Raw genomic sequence first — 17,667 nt, forward strand, 5'->3', positions numbered from 1 at the left:
GAAATCATACAAAACATGTCTGGAAACAATAAACAACAAAATCAGGAATTCAGGATAGCCATTACTTCTGGGAAGGGAGGAATGAGACTAGATATTTTGAAAAGAAATCAGGGCAATTCGGCTGTATCTATATTATTTTATTTCTTATAAAACCATTGGGGCGTGAATGACCAATGTTAAGATTCGACAGAGCTGGATGGTAGACCGTTGGCTGTATGTTTGAAGGGCTTCGTAATTTTAAAAATCACATTTTATTACTCGTATCTGCTCACGTTCCTCTTTCTCTGTGTTTTATAGTTTCAATGCCGTTAGCACCTCATACTCAGATGTGCATTTTCTGGAACACCGTTCACTTCCTGTTATGAGCCTTCTGTGGAAGGTCTGGGGTTTGCAGATTTCAGTTCGAGTGTCAGAACTTGTTTTCTGCTGAGTTCGGCGGAGAGGTCAGAAGGTGCGAGCTGGAGTCGGGGTTGAGTTAATTATTTAATATGACTCCCATTCAGTCTGTGTCGACTCCGCGAGCTCTCACGACAGCCGACTCCTTCAGGCACGGTGGCCACAGAGGGCGAGGGGCTGGGAGGTGACATGGCTGGTGAGGACGGAAGCTTCCATTCAATGGCATGTCTCCTTGTCACCTGTCAGCGTATCTGCTGCGTGCCTCAAGTGAATCAACAGCGTAGATGTGACTTACTAGTGGAATCGGGTGCCTGTGAGGTTATTATCCATCTCCCCAGGGAAGGTTCAGAGAGGCCAGGAAGGTGTGTGACTTTCCCTCACCGAGGGAAGCTGAGGTGGACAATGAGGGCAGGAGAGGCACTGAGTTCATGGATGACACCGGTGTCAACGGGGGCAAATCCAACAGGCGACTGTGCGTGTGTGAATAAGTGAAGCAGTACATTAAAATACGCACATTAAATCTAAAGTGAACAGCTTTAGATTTATATCTACATTATATCTATTAATGTCTCGTAAGTTCCCAACTCAGCCACTGGGAAACGTGAACTATCTTAGCATAAACGGACACCTCAGCGGGGAGGATGGCCCAGCAGAGTCAGAGAGGCTCCCCAACCCGCGAGGACCTGACCGTCCCTGGAAGCCAGGGGCAGCACAGAGCAGTTCTCCGCGGATGGATTCGCGCGGACTTGGGTCTCTAGAAAAGATTTTAAACTTTCTTGTGGTAGGAGAACTTCAGATGAGAGCGCAGCACAGCGCTGTGACCCACAGACGTGGGGGGCGCGGGGCGGGGAGTCGGGGGGCCCCGCACTTCTTCAGCACCCATTCCTCTTGCATAGCAGACACTTTATACCTGTCGAATGACAGCCGCCCCCTCCTCTTCCCACGCACCTGGTCACCCTCACTCTGGTCTTTGCCTCTAGGCGTTGGACTTACACCTCACAGAAGGGGGCCATGCAGCGTTTGTCCCTCTGTGACGGGCTTATTTCACTCAGCACGATGTCCCCAAGGCTCACCCGTGTTGTGGCAGATGGCAGGATTTCCATCTTTTTTTAAGGGGTAATAATATTCCATCGAATGTATACATTTTCTTCCTTCAATCATCCATTCGGGTGCTGTGGAAGACATTTTTCAAATTTTTATTTTGAAAACCTCGAACTGTAGACACATTGGAAAGACAGCATCATGAAATACCTTTCTACCTTTCACCCGGATTCTTCAAATTGTTAACATTTTGCCACATTTGCTCTCTCTCTCCGTAACATACACTGGATATTATGTAATATGTGCAAAATATAATAATGTAATACACACATACATTATTTTTCACTAAATCACTGAAGAGTAAATTGTAGAGATCCTGCCCTTTTACTCCAAAAAAAACCTCAGCAAGTGTCACCCAAGGGCAGGGGGGTCTCTTATGTAAGCACATGCAGTTGTCACATTCTGAAAACTTAACATAATACCATTGTCAGTACATTTCATATTCAAATCTCTTGAATCGTTGATGCCCCCCCCCCCCCCCGCCCCTAATGCCATTTAAAGCAATTCGTTTGTGCAATCCAGGATCCATGTCATATATTGTCATGTCCCTTTAGTTCCTTTCACTCTAGAATCGTCCCTTGGTCCCTTGGTCCTTCCTCTCATCTGACATTGAGGGTTTTGAAGAGTGCAGGCCAGCTGCGTTTGTTTTTCTGACTGCGTCCTCCCAGTGAAATTCAGGTTAAACGTTTTGACGGGAAAACTCCGTGCGTGGTGTTGTGTTAGCATGACAGCATCCTGTCAGGAAGCACACAATCAGTGTCAGTTTGTCCCTTGCTTTGTGAATGGGTGAATTTCGGTCACTTGGTTAGGTGGGGCTCCAAAATTTTTAAGAGACAATTCGCTGGAACAAGTGTATGGCTTCTTTGAGCATAAAGGTTGCTTTAGAGTAGGTGTCTCTTAGGGAGGGCATGCCTTTACTCCCAAGGGAGAAAGTGAAGTGCCAGCCAGCTTGTACCTCAGACTTAGAAGGCCACCTCCGACCCCCCACCCCCAGCTTGCCTTCTAGTGGGGTGAGACAGGGAGCAGACACCTAAATGCTGTGCATAATAAGTCGATTTAGACTGTGATAAAGTGCGGTGAAGGATATGGAACAAGAATATGAGGCCGAGAGTTAGACAGGGACAAAGTTGCTCTGGATAAAACAGAGGCCCCCCCCTGGCCCCCCGCCCCCTGGCGTGTCCTTTGCGGTGGGGGAGACCCAGGGTGAGCGCGTGAACAGATCTATGGCGAGTCAGGGACTGATGAACAGCATGAGGAGCTATGAAGCTGGCGAGTGGGAGGAGAGTGTCCTGCAGGGTTCTATGTAGGGTGACAGAGGGGACGTAGTTCGGGAGGTGCCATCTGAGTGGGGGCTGAGATGAAGTGAGGCTGAGTGCCGTGAGGACCTAGGGGAGAGCGGTCCAGGCAGAGGGGACAGTAAGCGCACAGACCTGGAGAGAGGCAGACACCTGCTGGGGTGGGGTTGTGGAAAAGCATGGAGGCCGGCGTGGGGCGCGGGTGAGAACAAGGTGTGGCACGATCCGTGTTTTAAAAGCAGCGCTTGGCAATTTTGTAGAGAAACGGGTGAGGTGGCAGGGGTCGAGTCCATAGGCAGCAGGAGACCAGTATTCAGATGAGAGGAGCAGTGGGCTCCAGGAGGAGTGGGACTTCATTTTGTTCACCCGTGTTCCCCCCGTGCCTACTAAGGGATGCTCACTGTTTCTTAAATGAACAAATGAATGGATGGACGAAACAATACATTCGCTTCTATTACTATGAATTTCCAAGTATAGACATTCATCTGATGGATGGTGGATTTGCACTGTGCCAACTTAGCTAAAGTAAGACGTTTCCTCGGATTCACTTTCCTGCATATTTGCAGATCGGGGGTGCCTGCCAGCGGAAACGAGGGGGCGGCCACCTTTAAGCTCTCTGAGGTTAATACAGAGCTGACACTTCTGCACTGGTGTGGGGCAGCGTCTCCTCCAGCCCCCGCTGACCAGCTCCTTCTGATTTTCGCATCCTGGTCCTGGTCCAAGCCGGTGAGCAAATCCATGGTGGACGAGGAGGGTCATGCAGCACCTAGATCCCTGAGACCTGTTCCTGCTTCTGGTCACACGTCATCCAGAGCAAAGACAATGGAAAAAGACAAGTCCTAGTAAATCCTGGAGGTTTCAAGTTGTGCTTTGTCTCCCTACTTTATGCCCGTCTTCCCAGCATCCCTTTCTGCTGACTTCAAGCCCAGCCCCGGGTCCAGAAGCAACAGACTTTGAGTCTCCTTCCTCAGTTCCATTGTTCGTAGGAGGTTGAATCCTATAATAAATCCCTTTTCTATACCACTTATCAAGGTTCTGCTTTTTGAACAAACCCTAAATGATACAGACTGAGTCTGAGTATTTATCAGTCTTGGAGCTTCTTGAACTTTTCTAAGTTTTAGAAAATAACTCTTCAAATTTCTAGGTAAATTTATAAATAGAACTAATCAATGTCTTAGCTATTCTGGTACCAGTAATGCCCATCTTTACAGAAGAGCTTTCGAAGGAATGAACAGGATTCTTTTTGAGTGTGATAAGCATTTGGTGATAGAGCATTTTTCAGTTGTTTGTCTGTCTGCCTAACAGGAATATAACAAAATGTCTCTGATTCAATTTTGCAATACGTGAACTGAATGACTTCGCAGTGAGTCGTGGGGGTGAGGAAGTCAGGCTGGCAATCATTGGCAGACCCCCAGCTGTGACCTTTAAATGAGTTCCTGAGATTAAAGTTTAGTCCCAGTTTGGGCCAGATCTACGAGATCTTATTATTTTTTTATTTTTTATTTTGGGATTTACGGGGAAAAGAGGCACAGAAGAAGGAGAGAAGTGGTCACTTCGAATCTGGGCCATTGGGAGACGAGGAGGAAGCCACTGGGTTTTGTGACAGTTAAGGGGTCAAGCTCTGTGGTCAGCCAGAACCAGACTCGACCTCGGTGATGCTGTATAACTGCTGTGTGACCGGAAGGAATTCACGGTGTGTCTTTGAGACTCGGTGTCGTTGATTTATAACGTGGGGTGTTTATAACAACAGGGATTGTGTACGGAGGACTCTGTTTTGTGCCTGGCACCGAGGGCAGCGGGGAAGGAACTCCCTGACCTAGGAGATGTGGGACAAGTTAATGAACTTGTCCAGGCCTCGGTTTCCTCATCTGTAAAACGGGGCTATTAAAGTTTTCATGAACATTCAATCAGGAGATAGTATGGTTAAGATGAGAAACATGAGATTCTAATTCTGGCTCTGACGCTCAGTTGCCGTGTAACCGTAGGAACATCACTCGACGTCTCCGAGTCCATTTCTGGTTCTCATAAAACAAGAACGGTAGTAACGGTACCCGCTGTGTAGAGCTGTCATGAAGTTGAATGTCATCTTGCGTGTAAAACAGTTAACAGAGCCTAACAGGTAGTAAGTGCTCGGTGAATATTGGTTATCACTATTGCTATTCTTATCGAGATGATTAGCTATATTCAAAGGGATAAAAACAAATACAATATCCAGCTTGGATTTATTATTCTGTAGTCATTATTATATTTATTTTTTTCTTCTCATTTAAAACGAATTAAAATTAAGACATTTTGGGGCTCCTAAATGGACCCGAGGTGCTGTGCCTCATGGAGAAGTCGGCTCTGGCGGCAGTAACGAGAGGGAATGGAGCGAGTGACATTCAAAAAACGATGCTGCAGGAAATACAGCCGCCCGGAGAAGCCACGTCCTTTCTCCAGGGGACAGGTACCCTTTGGCTCCAGTCTATCGTCGGAAAGTGGCGGGGAGGGGCAGAGAATACGGGTTTGATATAAACAACTTGGCAAATTTTCTAAGTTTAGAAAAGAAGCCAGAAATCCAAATGTTCTTTTGAATGAATTCACGCTTTCCTCCCTATACCATTCACCGGTTTGTGCTACTTCAGCCAGAAATCCAAGAACCACCAGGAAGGCTGTTCAACACTAAAGAACGTTTTAAACTCTCACCCCCCAGCCCTATTTTCCATTAAAGAATCTTCTTTTTATAGTAAACTAGAGAGAGGATGTTCAGAGTCCGGGTTCATAAGGTGCAGGGGTTTTGCTCGGCCTAGCCCCAAAATAGAATTGCAAAAATCCAATCTGGCAAATATTTAATGCCCCGACACTACTTCCACTCACTGAAGCAGCCACTGGAACTGTTTCCGCCTCTGCACTTGGAACACAACACTGACCGGGAGTCTGATACTGTTTTTTATACACTGTGGGTTCTATTTCTCGATTCTCTTTGAGCATCTTTAAGGCAGCGACCTGAGAAACAGCAGCGTAACACCCAGCTTGGTTATACATCCTTCTAGATTTCTATGCAGACTGGGAAAGTGAGTCAGAGGCAATTTGTAAACTCACGAACCTTGTTTTCAGGTTAAAGCCTTCATTTAAGACGAGCCAGTTTCCCCAGACTATTAATTTTTACTATTCCGTGAACAACTGTGTTACTTTAAGATATTCATCACTAAAACCACGAAAGACACATCGTCTTTCAGAGAATTGCTAAAATAGCATGCTTCATACAATTTAGGAGATAAAAATACATTATAATGAAATGATGGGGGATAGAAATCTGAGTTTTTATCTATTAAAATTTAGGTTACAAATTATACACACACACACACACACACACACACAGAGTTTCAAGACACAAGATGATGAGCAAATATCGAGTGTGACCCATCTCATCAATTCATTTCATGGCTCTGAGCTTTACTATGTGTGTGGCCCTAGTCACCTCGCTGAACTATTATTTGCCTCTGTTCTTCTTCTGCAAAATATAGGTAATAATAACACCTCCCTCAAAAAGTTATTGTGAAGATAAAATGATATAAAAACGTAGCACTCATAGCACAGAACGTGGCACATAAACGAGAGATCCGTAAATGCTAAGTATCACTAGTGCTAATACTTCCATTACTAGTGTTCGTATAGGTATCTTCCTTCTGCTGCTCTCAACGGTGCAGACAGGGCTATCTGACTGCAGAGCTCACAACCTTTCCATCGAAGCTCATGACCAAGGTCACTATGATGACAGTCAGAACCCGAGTAGACCCACGTCATCACGTTGGGAGAGAGAAGTCGTGAATGTCGGACTATGTTTATCTCATTAAATGCGAACGCTTCTGAACCTACGAAGACCCATGTCACCAGCTGCGTGCGTCCCAGGAAAGCATATATCCTCTGTGACGTGACTCCGTGGGGAAATAGAGCAGCTCTGTTTGGGGACATTGAAGATCCAAGGGAAGAAACACAGTTCCTGGGCGTGTTAGGTGCGTTTTATAGGCAGCTGCTGCTCGTGAGTTTTTACATAAGCCATGCCTATAGTGTACAGAAAAGTTTGCTAAATATCCTGGTATTTTAATCAGCAAGCAGCTCAGTTAACTCAGCATTTCGATAATTCGGCAGTACGGTACAATGGTTAGGGCACACGGGCTAGAATCAGAATGCCTGGGCCTGATTTCTGGTTGTGTCACTTTTATTAGTTGGTTAATTTGGGGTTGTTGGTGAGATGGGGATGGTGAGAATAGTGGTGCCAACTCATAACGTGCCTGGGAGGACTGAATGAATACTCAGAACGGGGCCCGGCCGCAAGTGCAAATTCAAGAAATGGGAGCTATACCAGCTCGTCAGTTCAGGGAGCTAGCAGATTCTTAACTTTCGAGCCCCCAGCTATGGACCTTATCCCCCAAATGCTCATGCACATACACCCAAATTTTGATGGTCTTTCAGGGCTTCACAGATCTTCCCCTGCACCTACCTCCTAACCCCCAGGTTGAGAACCTCTGTCTAGAAAACACCTAAGAGCGATCTGGAAGGCTGTGTTTACATAGGCAAACCACTTTGGGCGTTGCCACGATACCTTAAATCTTTTGTGAACCATGGGGACAAAAATAGGTGAACAAGTTTAGTTAGAAGGAATTTTTTAATGGGGCTTGAGGCTTTTATTTTTGTTTATTAGGAAGGAAAGAACAGGCTCCATCAAGCTGGTGAGTCATCATCCAGTTCCTTCTCGTGGAGACAGGGAAAAACCGAGAATTCATTGTGCCAGAGCCAGCGTGGTAAAGCAGCGACTTTTCGAAGGTGGCCTCCCCCGAGTTTGTCAGTGCTCCTTTTAGAAGCTCACGAGAGGGGCCCTGTGAACCACTTCTGTGTCTAGACACATCAAAAGGCAAAGTGTCTGCTTACCGGTTCACCAAACCTAGGGGAATGAAGAGGGCAGGTCTTCTTCCAAGTCCCTCTGGAGGTATGTGGCCCCGGAGTGGCTGTCCACACATTAAGAGAGACATCCTTTTGCAAGAGCCGTTGGCCCAGCCGTAGCTGTGTGGGCTTCTCGGCACGTGCGGGTCTGCCTGGCACGTCTTCTCGCCCGCTCAGCATCCCCGATTCACGGAGCCTTTCTCAGCCTGACGAAGGCCCTACACTCCCACTGAAAACCAGGAAGAGCTCTTTTTTCCCCAGTGAAAAGGTTTCAGTAGGACAGTTGCAATTTTGAAACTGGAAAAATTGCTCAGGACTCTGTCTTTGGGATATGAGCGCTGGTCTGTATCATTAAAAGAAGCCAAGATTTTTGGTAACGTTCTTTTAGATAAACGAGTACTACTTGCATGGTGTAGTGAGAGAGAAAAAAGCACCCTCTTCTCAAAAAAAGAAAGAAAAGAAAAAAGAATACCATACACATTGTAAATCTTTTTTCAGAATGTGGTCATCGGTATAGTTCCTCATTTCTTTAACTGTGTGTGTGTGTGTGTATTGTGTGTGTTGTTTTTAGTTTCTAATGCTAAACATTGGTTACATCACTCTTTGGCCCCACTGCAAAGCTATATTTCATGCAGCCTTCCAACTGCTGCATGCGATGCCTTTGGTCTAGTTATGATGCCACATAAATCAGCCTCTTGTTAAGAATTTTTGTTTATTAATCACCCCATTTCCCAAATTTCAAGATAAATTTATCATTGCTATGGTGATCGTTTCAAGACATAAACATATCTTTCATCAGAATGAGGGAGAGCTGTTTCCCTATCAAAACAGAAATTTATTCTTCGGGTTAGGACCTCACACATGTACGTAATGGTCACACGATGTGCTGAGACCACTTCTTTGGAACAGTGATTCAGACAGATGGGGAATTCGGTTTCACGCCTGCTGAAGTTGAAAGTTGCCCAGTTGTAGACAATGAGCAACATGGGCTGATAAGATTCACGTCTAGGTGACTCGCCCGCACGTGTGGTAACTCAGCCCTGATTGTCGGCAGGCCTTCGTACCTCGCATGTGGACCTCGTCACAGGACGTCTTGAGCATCCTCATGACAGAGTGGCTGGCTTTCCCCAGAGAGGGTGATTCCAGGGAGTGCAAGTGAAAGTCACAACAGGTCATAGAGTCTTTCATGATCTAGCCCCGGAAATCAAACATCATCGTTTTCATAGTATCTATTGATCACACAGATTATCCCACTACATGTGATTTATCTTTCTCTGTCATGTGACTTCATAAATATTACTCAGCATACATCAACCTCTATGGTCCATCCATGATCACTGTGATAAATTGGTAGGACTTTCATTGTTTCTTTAATGGCTGAGTACGGAAGATCCGCTAATGCTTTTGGGGAAGTCAAGTGCGCAATCAGGTGAACCATAATTTCTTTAGCCAATCGTCTGTTGATGGGTATTTAAGTTGCTTCCATATCTTGGCTATTGTAAATTGTGCTGCCATGAACATAGGGGTGCATAGATCTTTACAAATTATTGTTTTGGTTTTCTTTGGCTAAATACCCAGAAGTGCAATTGCTAGGTCAAAAGGTAGATCCATTTTTAATTTTTTGAAGAACCTCCACACTATTTTCCATAGTGGCCGTACCAAATTTGCAATCCCACCAACAATGTGTGAGGGTTCCCTTTTCTCCACATCTTCGCCAACATTTGCTGTTTTTTGATTTATTGATGATAGCCATTTTGACAGGTGTGAGGTGATATCTCATTGTGGTTTTAATTTGCATTTCTCTGATGATTAGTGACATTTTCATATGTCTGTTAGCCATCTGTATTTCTTCTTTGGAGAAGTATCTGTTCAGGTCTTCAGCCCATTTTTTAATTGTATTGTTTGTTTTATTGTCGTTGAGTTGTATATGTTTTTACAAATTTTGAATATTAAACCCTTATCAGATGTATCATTAGCGAATATCTTCTTCCAAACGGTCTGTTATCTTTTTGTTTTGTGGATGGTTTCCTTTGCTGTACAAAAACATTTTAGTTTGATGAGGTATCTAAGGAACAAAAAGAACAAACTAATCAAAAACAAACTCACAAATATAGTGGACAATTTGGTGACGGACCGAGGGAAGGGAGGTTGGGAGGCTGGGAGGCTGGGAGAATGGGGTGAAGGGTTAAAGAAGTACAAATTAGTACTTGCTAGTTGGGCATGGGGAGCATGGCAGAGGGAATGCAATTAGCATTAATATGATGGCTGTGTGGAGGGTCAGGGGAGGGAGCGAATAATTGCGGGGGGGCGCGGAGATCGTTTTATGAACATTACAGATGTCTAACCAATGTACTGTATACTTGAAACTAATTTAAATAAATAAATTTTTATATATAAAAAAGAATTATTTGTAACATGGCAGAGGATAAGACACAGGATTTCAAATCCATTCCAGAATAACATTTGTTGTGAGTCTTCTAGGAAATGAAGCTAATGCACCTTTCAAGATCATTCTTTTGTTCAAGTAGGGTTTGGAGCATCTTCCATGTACCACTTATTAGGCTGGGTTCTAGCAAAGGAGCTGAGAACAAGACAGCCTGAACACCAGTTCTCATGCTGTTCACGATTTAAGTCAGCAGCCAGATTGAGCATGTAGCCTTTATTCTTCTGTTGGATGGCTTAACTTTCTACAAGTTACCAGAAATTGCTAGAAATTTGAGGTGTTTCCATCTATATATTCAAAATGATGAGTATTAATGGTAGGAAGGGGGGGAAATCTTGATTTTTTTCCCTCCATAACATTTATACCCAGTTAATCAGTACCCAGTTAACCTAATTTATACCCAGTTAATCAGCACCCAGTTAATCTAATTATTCAATAGTCGAGAAAAATGCATGAATTTGTTGAGATTAGTGTGTTTTCCAAAGCTGTTGTCTAGAATTACCAACAACACAGTTTGAGCTGTAATATCGTGATCGCAAGTCATTTTTCTCAACTGATGCAAGATCCATGGCAACTGTTTATATTGCCAGGTAAATACATTAATAATCCATGGAGTCCCAACGTGATTTCAACACTGGCATGAAAATGTACACATTCCCTAAATTTTGCTTCAAAGAGAGAAGAAATTCCTTCTGAGTTGGGTAAATGGAAATGGTCTATAAACTGTAACTCTTGTTGCAATGAACTCGGGTGCTTCTGCGGTTTATAATTTGGTCAGCGAATCTTGACAGGCCAACTCTTTGTTTCATTGCTAATCCATAGTGTGGATTTTAATCTCCAACAATTAATAATGTATTCCTACATATCTTGGAAAGTTCAAGACTGCCAGTTGTAGGCATCTTTAAAGTCGCGTGTACAGGTCTCTAGGGAGACAATACATGTTTGTGGAATGAATGAATGCTCCTTTTAAAATTCTCATTTCAACGAATGGAATTTGCCTCTAATGCTTGAAATTTTGCACTATACTTACATGGTATCTCGAAAGAGGAAAATTCTAGTGAGGGACATATTTAGAGCAATAGTTCTCATCCTCGGGAGATTTCACCCACATCCACCCCCCATCCCCGACGAGACATTTGGCAATGTCTGGTGACATCTCTGGATGTCACAACCAAGAGAGAGTGCTATTGGCATCTAGCAGGTAGAGACCAGGGAAACTACTAAATATTCCACAGTGCACAGGACAGCCCCCCACAACAAAAAATTAGCCCTAAATATCGCTAATGCTGGGGTTGAGAAACCCTGGTCCCTGGGGCTGGTCTGGATAATTCCGTTAAATAATTCATATAAAATGAAGAGATACAGTTTTTAAGGCCTTGGGCTTTACAATCAAATCCTACATCCGTGTCTAGGCTTCAGATAAATATCTTTGCTTATACTTACCAGGCAGATGACTTCAGATAAGTATCTTTGTTTATCCAAACCTGTTTATTCATTTGTATCCTGGGGTTGAGAATAGTAATAATAATAGGTCGCTGTGAATTTAAAATGGATAATATATGCAGAATGCTGGGCGCGTTCTTGGCACATAGTAGGCACTTTAGTAAATGATGGTTATCGTTATTCGCTTCTCCACGTGGAGTACAATGATAGCAGTCTCCAAGGTCGCACCGTGATTCTCACCTTCTGGCATTCCAACCCTCCCGTGTCCCCTCCTGTGCTGAGCGGGGCAGACCTATACAACCGAATGAGATACTGTGGAAATGACATGTGTGACGTGCGAGCTTGTGTCCTAAAAGAAAATGCAGCTTCTGCCTTGCTCTCTCTTGGATTGCTCTCACGGGAGGAGGTCAGCTGTGTTGTGAGTACGCTCAAGCAGCCCTACAGAGCTGTCCACGGAATGAGGGACCGAGTCCCCTTGCCAAAGCCCGGCGATTTGCCTGCCCCCCGCAGGGAGCCATCTCGGGGGCAGGTTCCCCGGCCTCAGCCGAGCTTTCAGATGACTGCAGCCCCAGCCAACACCTGGACCCCAGCCTCATGGGCATAAGTTCCTGCCCCACAGAAACTGTATGACATAAATTCTGTTCAGCCATTATGTTTTTCGGCAATTTCTTACGCGGCAATAGATGACTAATGTAAGTGCCTTACGTTATTTCTCTGCCCACTGATCTCATGTTGTCTTCCCAGATTTTGAGGAGGAAAAGAGGAATGGCGAAGGATATTCCTGTTTTATTTTGTGAAGAAATGAAGATTTGGGGAATGACACATCTTACCCAGTTAATACAGCTACAAGCCGTTTGATTGGGTAGCAGTTGGGATCTTTAGCCCAAGATAGACTTGGAGTTGAGCTTAGATCTGCTACTTCCTAGCCAAGTAACATTTCTAAGCATCATGTTTTTAAATTTAGGGTGACAATAGCACCTGTGTGATAATGTTGCTGTGGGAACTGTAAGACATAAACCTGTAAAATGCTTAGTGCAATGAGCGGCTGGGATAAGTGCCCTATACATGCTTATTGAATAAATAGATGTTATGTCATATAGGTCAAGTGTTTTTTCAAATCAAATAGTTCTATTTGTCTAACCAAAGATTTCAAAGATTTGGAAATGAATCCCAAATTTGGAAATGATACATGGTCCTGTAGCATTTTGTTGAGGTCGGAATTAGAATCCCACAGTTTACGTGGTGGGATTGGGCAGATATCACTTAGTTGGTGATTTCCCAGCTTACTTCTCCCAGTGCTTTCTATGTAGCTTTTGTCACTCAACGGAGCTGGGCCTAGGGTGCGGTGAATGAAGCTCTCTCGATCAAGGTCACTTAGAAATTTAGGGATAAAATGTGATTTCATTAGATCTGCCAGAACGCGAAAAATTATCATAGCCATTCATTACCTAAAAAGTTTGATATTGACCTATACAATTGAATCATCCTTTTTTCAAACGAAGTTGTTTTTCTGCCCCCCCTCCCCCTGGCCCCAACAAGGAACATGCTATACAAGCTTATCCTAAGTTCGTTCCGGGCTAGTTGATGAGTTAACTATTTTAAGCTCTTCCGGCACTTGTACACTCTTAAAGTCTTAATATGAATTTTTTTTCCTGGTCACTTACTAGTGAACCTTGTAAAGATTTGGCAAGTTGAGTTAATGGTTGTCCAAAGTCAGACTCAGCACCTTTTTCCGGAAACTGTAAGAAAAACAAAAAGGATGGAATTAGTCTCAGGAATCTCATTAAGAATACAATGGCGATATATTTGTTTTATTCTGCTATTTCTATAGTTCTGATCTCGATTAACTCAATTGTGAGTTCATCTTGTGGCCTTATGATTTTTAGTTGCTCGTTTTGATCAACCATCTGTTTCTGTTATTTAACGAAAACCAGAATCCGCTTCATTGATGTCTCTTCCTTTTCATTGAAAACATCAGTGCCTCTTTTTATTCACTTGCATATTTTTCTCCTTGCTTTCATTTATTCATTTTCAATGAGAAGTAAGATAACTCATATGTGGAGTTTTCCTACGGTGAAAATGGACCCGGAGTTAAACATCATGGAAGTGTTTGAGAACACTGATCTCAGATAATTTCTTACAATTCACATATTTAAAAACAACTAATAAATCCAAGCTTGAAAGATGAGATGAGCTTGTCCGCCTAGTGAAATACACTCTGGAGAACAGAGAATTTCAAGGTGGGAATAAGGAACAACTCTCGTGATATGAGAACAGAATTCCTTTGACCTTAACAAGTATGTGCTTTAAGGACTCAATAGACATTGGATAAATCATTGTGCGATGCTGGTTTTGATGGTGAATTCAAGACTTATTAGGTTTCTTTCTGGACTTGCCTTTTTGATAGGAGTCTGTCTTCGGTTCTTGCCATGTGGTTCTCCCCAACATAGCTGCTTACTGATCAAAACCAGCAAAGGAGAGAGTCTCCTGGGAGAGCAGATACTACAGTCTTCTTTAACATCATCTGGGGAGTGACATCCCCTCAACTCTGACATATTCTATTGGTTAGAAGCAAGTGACAGGTTTTACCAATACCCAAGGGGGCAAAGATGTGACTACCAGAAGGTGGGGGACATGGGAACCAACTGAGTGTTTGACTTCTATAGTCACCCTTCCTGGGTTCAAACCCTGTCCCATCTCATACTAGTTCCATGAAACTTAGGCATCTTATGAATCTCCAAGCCTCAGTTTCCCCAACTGTAAAATGAAAAATCTGCTCACACTTGCATCATAGGGTTATTACATTTCAGCCATTCCTAACTTCTAGCCATTCTTGTGCCATGTTCATGATCGTTGCCTAATTTGTATGTCTCATGAAATATCGTTCACTTACTATAAATCTCTCCTTTGAAATCTAAATAACTTACTTAAAAAGCAAATTTAATAAGACCACTACAAATTAAAAAGAACGGGTAGTGTCAGAAGATAATGGTAAACACACACGTTGTCAGTAATGAAAATTATTTGTTTGCAAAATTTATTTCGCACATGTATTGTGAGGGGTGTATCCATGCACCTTTAATAAAAACACTGAAAAAAAAATCAATGTAATATATGTAATACAGTGCCAAGCATATGGTTAGTGCTTATTACATATCTATAAGCTGTGCTCATTACATATCTATAAGTTTGATATTCAGAATATATTGTATATGGGATAGGCAAAAATAGAACAGGCTGTCGGCAGACACTGCTGGTTAATCATGATTCTCTTTCTGCCGTGTCTGGACTCAACTTAAAAATCCTTCTCAGTATTGTGTTTCAGGCAGGCATCGCCAATCAAGGGGTGTTGACACACACCAGAGGACTCGATTGGCCTTTGATAGATGTCACTCGGTGTAAGAGGATCAGGGCAAAGCAAATTATAACCGAAGAATTAATGATAAATGAACCGAAGGAGGAAATCACTTATTAAAAAGAAACCAAATGCAAATGGAAAAACAATTAAAAAGCATTTATCATTCAAATACGAGCAGTGAACTCTTAATATTAACTTTGACTTCCAGACCACTTTCTGCCCATCACCTCACCTCGCTGCTCTTACATGTGCAGAAAGCAGCTCACACTCCACTAAAGGAAAACTAATTCCCTCCCAATGGTGCGAATCTTTTAATTTATTCTAAATCATCAGTGCCTGGTCATTGATGCTGCTCAGAAGGCCCACTGCAAGGCATCTGATGATCGACAGTTCTGCAAATACTTTTTTGCTGATAGATAAAGATTTGCAGGGCGGAACAGTCATGGACAGCAACAAGCGACTGAGTCATTCGGATCGGTGTCCAATCCTGGGGATTAGAGAACGCTCAACAGATTAGGCCGAATCATAAATGGAGCGTTAGCTTTCAACCAGAGATGTTCAACAGGCTTATGCTAAATACTCGTGGGTAGACTGGCCACGGAGGGACGGGAAATGAGCGAGGGCTGAGTCAAGGAGATCAGGGTCTGAGTCTAAGTTTTTGCTTACGTGTCTCCCCGAGTGAGATCTTTGACTTCTCCAAACCTATGGAAAAGTGGAGAAATGGAAAGATTCCCAGGTCGCTGCAAGGCTCTGCGAGGAGGGGTTGAGTCAAGGTACAGGAAAGGACCAAACAGCTGGCCCCACGGCTTAGTCACGTCCATGCGTAAAATGAACCGTCGCAGTTGTCACGAGGAGCGAATCAGCTCAGGCACCTGAAGGCTGGCCTGACTCGTGGGAGAACTCAGGGCGGGAGGAACTACGTTGATCAGATATGCTTCCTTACGCCTTGTATCGTTACATTTTATATTTATGTTGTAGACTCATATTACAGTTTCTAATTTTTATAACATATTTCCGTTACATATCACTTCATCTATACCCTTCCATCCCCAGATGCCTGCGTGATGTCCTCTACCCTGTAAAGAGGTATGTCCTCCTGTCTCTGGTGACGGAGCCAGCAGAGGAAAAGTTGAACTCTTGAAAGAGAGTAGACTGTGAGAGGCAACGGCCAGTGCTGGGGGCTGTTGCAAACATTACCAAGACGGGCCATTAGATGAAGAAAAATATTTACTGAGAGCTTCTCATGAGCTCTAAGCCAGGTGTCCTAGGTATGGTGGCAAACCATCCTCATTGAACCTACATTCTAGAGTGTGTGTGTGTGTGTGTGTGTGTGTGTAGGTGGCAAATCGCAGCCACATAATCACACAAATCACATCAACGTGCCATCATGGGGAGTATGAGGGAGAGGGACACGTTGTGGGAGGCAGGGCATGAGCCGGGAGCCAACTCCTTGTACCAGAATCCTGGCGCTCCTATGTGCCATCCGGTCATTCTGGACTGATGACAGACCCTCTCCGTTTCCTCAGATGTGAAATGGTGAGGATGATAATACCCGCTGGACGGGGGCGGTGAGGGTTTGTGGATTCGGGCATGTCAGGGGCAGAGCAGTCAATGAACATGAGTTATCATCATCATCATGACTACCACTCTGTCGGCCAGCGTCCACCCCAGGCGACCTGCCCCGGGAAGTGAGTGGTAGCTGACATAGTTGTCGCTCTGCCCAGATGCCCTGCCTGCAGATCCTGCTTCTTTGCTCCTCCTGGCCAGCACCTATCCCCTTGGGTCGCTGGAGCCACTTCGTATGAGCACACTAAGAGCGAGAGGCACCTGGGCGTCGATGTCCGACAGTGCAGCCCGGGGGCCTTGCCCCGAGGAGACCACGCCGTGCTGTCACGTGCACTCCAGGGCTCCCCGGGGTCGGGCTGAGTCTGGACCTCACCCCCAGTTGCATCTCCTGTGGCTCCTTTTCCTTCTCTCTCCTGCTGCCCGCACTCCCTCATAGGTCTCCCGAGGAATCACTTCCTCAGTAGATGCTGGTCCCAGAGGCAGCCTCTGGGGGTCTCTGCCATCCAGGAAGACTTCCTCCAGGAAGCCTGAGCTGGGCTCTGAGTGCGGAGGAGGAGGAGGAGGAGGAGAGGTAAAGAGTGTGCCAGGAGGAAGGACGGCGGAAGGAAGGATGGCAGCATCAAAACTCGTGGACGGATAGCGTTTAAGGGAAAGAAGAAACTGGCAGAAGCCAGGTTAGCCAGAGTCTGCAGGCATCAAGGGCCTGTGGGTCAGTGGGGGCCATGCCTTGCAGGACACCAAGGTCCACCTTAAGGAGTAGGCTCTTTCTGTAAGAGCAATAGGAAGCCACAGAAGCAGGAATGAGACCCCCTCAGGTCTGGGCTTTGAAAAGACCCTTACATCGAGTGTACGAAGTACAGCCTGGAGGGAGACAAGGCGGAGGTGGGCTGGGAGTCGGAGCTGTGGTCCAGGTCTTGGAGACGGAAGTACGTGCACTTGAAAAACGTTTAAGCGGCAACGACAACGAAAAAGGAAAATCATTTTGCCATTCAAACGATCCTCTTTCTGTAAAACCGATTTTCGTAATGGTAGATTTCATGATACAGAGCTCAAAAAATGGCCATGTGAGAAATTTTTCTAGTAAGACAAAATCTGAAGTTTTCAATTTTGTTGTAACAAATGCAATGAAGAGGAAACATCTC

General features: G+C 44.4%; 1 long non-coding RNA gene across 1 annotated transcript; it reads right to left on the bottom strand.

Annotated features, from left to right (window-relative positions):
• Positions 1-826: 826 nt before the first annotated feature.
• LOC120603844 (uncharacterized) lies at positions 827-3,430 on the bottom strand. The gene is made up of 3 exons (XR_005653192.1): positions 3,398-3,430; positions 1,470-1,568; positions 827-866 (listed from the first exon to the last, which is right to left on the bottom strand). It is a non-coding gene; the product is annotated as an uncharacterized LOC120603844 (long non-coding RNA).
• Positions 3,431-17,667: the final 14,237 nt, after the last annotated feature.

Source organism: Pteropus medius, unplaced genomic scaffold (assembly GCF_902729225.1).
Source record: "Pteropus medius unplaced genomic scaffold, Ma_sr-lr_union100, whole genome shotgun sequence".
Classification (NCBI taxonomy): Eukaryota; Metazoa; Chordata; class Mammalia; order Chiroptera; family Pteropodidae; genus Pteropus; species Pteropus medius.